The sequence below is a fragment of the Gossypium hirsutum genome, chromosome A12 (genome assembly GCF_007990345.1).
Source record: "Gossypium hirsutum isolate 1008001.06 chromosome A12, Gossypium_hirsutum_v2.1, whole genome shotgun sequence".
Lineage (NCBI taxonomy): Eukaryota > Viridiplantae > Streptophyta > Magnoliopsida > Malvales > Malvaceae > Gossypium > Gossypium hirsutum.
In genome coordinates, this window is record NC_053435.1 from 18,219,671 (window position 1) to 18,225,158 (window position 5,488).

A 5,488-nucleotide genomic window follows, 5' to 3' on the forward strand; every position below is an offset into this window, starting at 1 on the left:
GCTCCTTTGTTACCTATACATATCGAACTAGGAATTTACCTTTGACCGAGGTCGTTAGGGGGTGCTAAATGAAATTACATAACAATATTCCCTTATTTTATTATCGTATTTTATATTTTGGGAATCATGGCCACATTTGAATACCTTTATTTCTCCATTGATCTTCATTATTAATTTGTTCTTTTCGAGATCAATGGTCTATCTAGACGTAGCCACAAATGGCCGACCTACAAGAAGCGTCGATATTTGTTTTCTCAAATTTTTTTAGCCTTTATGCCTAGATATTATTTCTTTTAAGTATTTAGCATACTTTGATATTTTATAGATTAGCTCAAGTAGTGACAAATTTATGTTAAGGGATTTAAAGAGGTTTAGAAAACTTAAGAATTCTTCCACATCCCTTCATTGCTTGTCTTCTAACCTTGATGGAAATGGTACATTCTTTTGCACGAGTTCCGAGTGTGGAGTCTTTTCCAAATTAGCTACCAGTTTTATAACACCCCTCACCCGTCACTGTCGCCAAATTAGGGTTATGGGATGCTACAATACATTAATAGTTCATAACAAGTAACATCAAGTCATTATATTAATAAATGATTTAACTAAAATAAAATAAATAAACGAAATTCAATCATAGCATACATTTACGAAGCTTAAAATGAGCTTTAAGAACCCTCAAAACAAGCCATTTCAAAACTTAAACTTTCTTATCAAGTTACCCCAATCAATATTGCATTCAATTGACTTAAGAACACTTTAAATGTTCAAAAACATATCAATTCAAACAACTTAAAACTTCTAACCAATATGTCATTCAAAGGCACCTTAAATCAAAACAAAACAATTTAAGACAAAATGTATAATTTCATGCCACAAATTATAACATTAGCTCACACCTAGTACAATTGTACACATTTCTACCCATTTTAAACATACCAAATTTTTTCGCCTAACATTAACAATGCAAAAAGATTACAAGTTAACCATAATACAAGTGAACACATAACATTACCATGTCATTCACATCTTAATCTGACAAGCAACCACACTTATGAAATGCCACATCATATGTCCATACCAAATCTCGAAACATTTTCATCTCAACCTATTACATGCCATATAAGCCAAAATAAACATCCAAAAACTACCGAAATCAACTAGATAGTGTGACTAAAAGGTTGATCTGATTACCCATTCCACAAAATGATATCTATAAGAAAACAACAAGTAACACAAGTAAGCTTATAAAGCTTTGTAAGTTCAACGTATAAAAAAGGTAAATCTTACCAAACTAAGCATGATAATTTAAACAATTAAAACTTAATGATCAATATTTCGTAGCAGAAATAATTCATATCTAATGAGTTTATACACTTTAAGTACAAGCTTCATTTAATAATTTCATAAGAGGCCTATCATATTCAAATTAAGTTTCTATCAAGAATTCATGAATAATATAGGACCATCCAAAAATTCAATACAATACTTTAATACGAGAATTACGATGTGATAAATGTTATATGGATTTGAGTACACAGGTAAACCAACTGAAACATGCCAAACACTAGTAAGAGCTAGTCCAACCGATAACACGTCTCGGCACTAAATGCTCAGCCCATAGTCTATACATCCGCCCCTATAGCACGCCAGTATCAGGATAGTATAACATGACAGTTCGCAACAAATGCTGAACCTTGGTATACTTAGAAAATAACTTCAAATCATGTAACATTCTTCTCTCCACCAATCCCATATAATACGCAATATAATCTATTTACATTACCAACTGTACTCTATCCAACATTCATCTGACTCAAGAATAACATTTTAAATCATATTTCCCAAATAATTTCATATCACCATTATAATAGTTTAACATCCATTAATACAATAATAATTCATTAGGAATTATATATATAAAATTTTAAACCTAACGAACTTACCTGGGCTAAATTGCAGTAGTTGTAGAAGTTTAGAGATTATTCCACTACTTTTCCTTTTCCCCGTATATCAATAGAATCTTGATCTAAAATATAAAATATCAAATCGACACGAAAACATCAATAGCATTAACTTTTACACTTTTACAATTTAGCCCTTTTTCCTTTAATTAGTTGTCTAAACATTAAAATTTATTAACAAAATTTTAATACGGCCCTAATGACCTCGCCAATATTATACAAATAATATTTATAGGCTGACATGTTAGAATTTGTGGTCTCGAAACCACTATTCCGTTACCACTAAAAAATAAGCTGTTACAGGTTCGAGTATTTTGTTCGGTTGAACCTCAATTTCTGGCTCATCAAGGTTTTGATCCTCCACTTCGACCTCATCCTCTTCCATGTTAGCAGGTTTTTTCAAGTTTACTAGTGTTCTACCTGAATGAAGTGCGATAGCATTTACATGCTATATTCCTTCCTTTTGAGGATTGTTTTTGATATTGCTCGAGATACTCGTGCCCATTTGCCTCCTTATCTCATTCAATGTGCTCACGATATTGCACATCTCATACTTTAATTCAACAATATCTATGGGAGTTTGTGTGCATATGGTCTTCATGTGTTGAATGTCGAACCTCATAAGATGCATCTTATTTTCAATCTAGTCCAAGCGTTGACCACAAAAAACGTGGTCGTTACCTATGGATCTCTCTTGAGATCTTTGCACATGTGATGGTTGATGTGGAGGGTTTGGTCAGTTCGGTGCTGGGTGTCCGCTACCTTGATTACCTCCCCACTTTAGATTCAGATGATCCTTCCAACCGAAGTTGTATGAGTTCGAATAGGGATTTCAGCCCCTATTTCCCAAATAGTTCATTTCCTCTAGTTGAGCCTTCGGGTATAAAGTGTAGCTTCGAGCAGCATCATTTATCGATGGCTTAACAGTGGTCTCTAGACAATGTAAATTTTCCAAGATTAGTTGATATTTATCATCTTTCTTGACTGCCTTAGCCGTCGATGACATATATGAGTTCATCTTCATGTCCTCGATCAATTGACAGGCTCGCTCATAAGTGTTATTTAGGAAGGCACTAATCGATGCACCAACTAAGCCTGCTCTTAGGCTCTTATCCAATCTATTTTAAAAAAATTGCAATTGACATCAGTCTTGCATACTGTGGTGTGGGCATTTCTTAAGTGACAACTTGAAGAGTTCCGAAGCTTCGTATAAATTCTCACTTTCGAATTGCTTAAAATTAGCAATATGACGCCTTAATTGGATGGTTCAACTAATGGGAAAAATTGTTGTAAAAATTTCTTTGCTAAGTCATCCTATGTCGTGATGGAACTTGGCTCTTAAGAATCGAGCCATTCGTAGGCGTTATCACAAATTGAGAACATAAACAATTGGAGACGGCTCACGTCATAAGTCACTCTATTGTATTTAAATGTGTTACACAATAGTAGGAATCTCTTTAAGTGTTGGTTCAAATCTTCCATCATATTTCCCCGAAATTGCAAGTTGTTTTATATTATTTGGATGGTGGTCATCTTAATTTTGGAATTTTTTACATTAATCGTAGGCCTCTCAATGCTACCTCTGACAGCATCTAAAGTGGGAAGTGTGTACTCGTACAATGTCCTCTCCAGTTGAGCCATCAATGGCTTCCTTTGTAATAGTGCAAGTGGTTCGATGTACTCCTCGAACAATGGGTTTCCTCATGTCAAGCCAGCCACTATAAGTGGATTGTTTTGCATTTGCTGACGAGCTCGCCTTAAAATTCTTTTCAGTTCAGGATCTAGCTTAATTGGAAGAGTTCCACTACAAGTCATACACTGAATCAAAGAGAAGTTGAAATCGATTAAAAAATAAAATGACTAAAAATAAAATAAAAATAAAAATTTGTATCTATAATTCTAAATTTTCATATTTATCTTATCAAGTGCAAAAAATTAAGGTCAAGTCAATACCGCAACCTCCCTAGTAACGTCGCCAACAACTTGACCGTCGCTAGACGTGCGAACGCTTGGATTGGAATATTGTAGCAAAATAGGTAATTAATTAAACAATTATGTCTAGAAGTATACTGGTCAAATTATAATATGGATGAATGTTACAATGAAACAATCCTGAAAGTATTTTAAGGATCGTACCCAAATGAGGTTGAATTAAACTGAAATTAATTCTCTACACTAATAATTCTAAATAGTACCGATTTAAAATTATATTACGAAAAATGAAATTAACATCAATTAATCTAATTAACCTAAAAATTAATTAAACTAAAAATCAACCAATTAAACAACTGAAAGTAATTCAATAAAACAGACATGAGCTTAACTCACTTCAATGCTCCTAATTAACTTCAAAACTTAGGTTTTATCGAGTTAGCTATTAATTAACTAGTTATTACCTCTTGGCCTTTAACTAATTAACTAATCAACCAATACACGTTTACCTCTCAGCTTCACCTTCTTGACTAAGATAATTATGAGGTACTCGATAAACTAATCTCTTGATCTCGTTTATCCTAATTTGCTTCCTTGGGGCATCACTCCCTAGGGTTTAATCACACATAATTTAAATCAACTAACCAATATTTCAGCACTCGCTTATTCAATAATTATTCACACATCCGTTCGTTAAACTCCCTAAGAAAATTAGCTACTCATGAATCGAAATACAAAAATTCCTAAACTCATATTTAACATGCAAAACAACAAATTAAATAAAAGTAAGGAGTAGAGAAAGAAATCTGCTCTTCAATATAGTTTGAAGCTCAGAAGCCAAATCTCCTTTAACGATTATGACAATTGCAATTGGAATCAACAACAAAAAAATGAAAAAATAATATATCAAAGCCTTGGATCAAAATTGAATCCAAGTTAAAATAGTAACAAAAGTATAAAAAAGACTAAACTGAAAAGAAAGTAAAACTAAACTAAAAACCTAAAAATGTTAAAATGGCTCACTTGGCCAAACCTTCTAAAATGAGACCTAACATGCCTATTTATAGAGTTTATGCTTAGGACTAATTAGGGTTGCTAAATAGCCCAAAAATCTGATTAAGGTTTACTATGTGGACTAAAATACCCTTAATTAATTTTTCATATTCGTCACTCAGTGTCGCACACCACAAGATCGATATCGCAACACTGCCTACATTTTATAGGTACTTTTTATAACACCCTTAACTAGTATCCGTCATCAGAACAGGGTTTTGAAGTATTACCGAAACTTTTAGAACATTTTACAATAATTTATGTAAACTACTATTCATTAACCAAGATCATACAAAACGTCCCTTAATTGGACCCTTTAAGCCCGATACGAGCATTAGAATTGAGTCGGGACTTAATTGAGAGCTCTAATACTTTTTCACAAAATTACAAAAATTTTCCAAGGTGCAGGGCTCACACGCTCATGTGGTCCAAGGGACAGGCCCGTGTGACCTTAGAACACACCTGTGCTATAGGCCGTGTTTGACCCCGTGTAACTCTCTGACTTGTGCAGACGACCAAGACACACGCCCATGTTCTAAGTT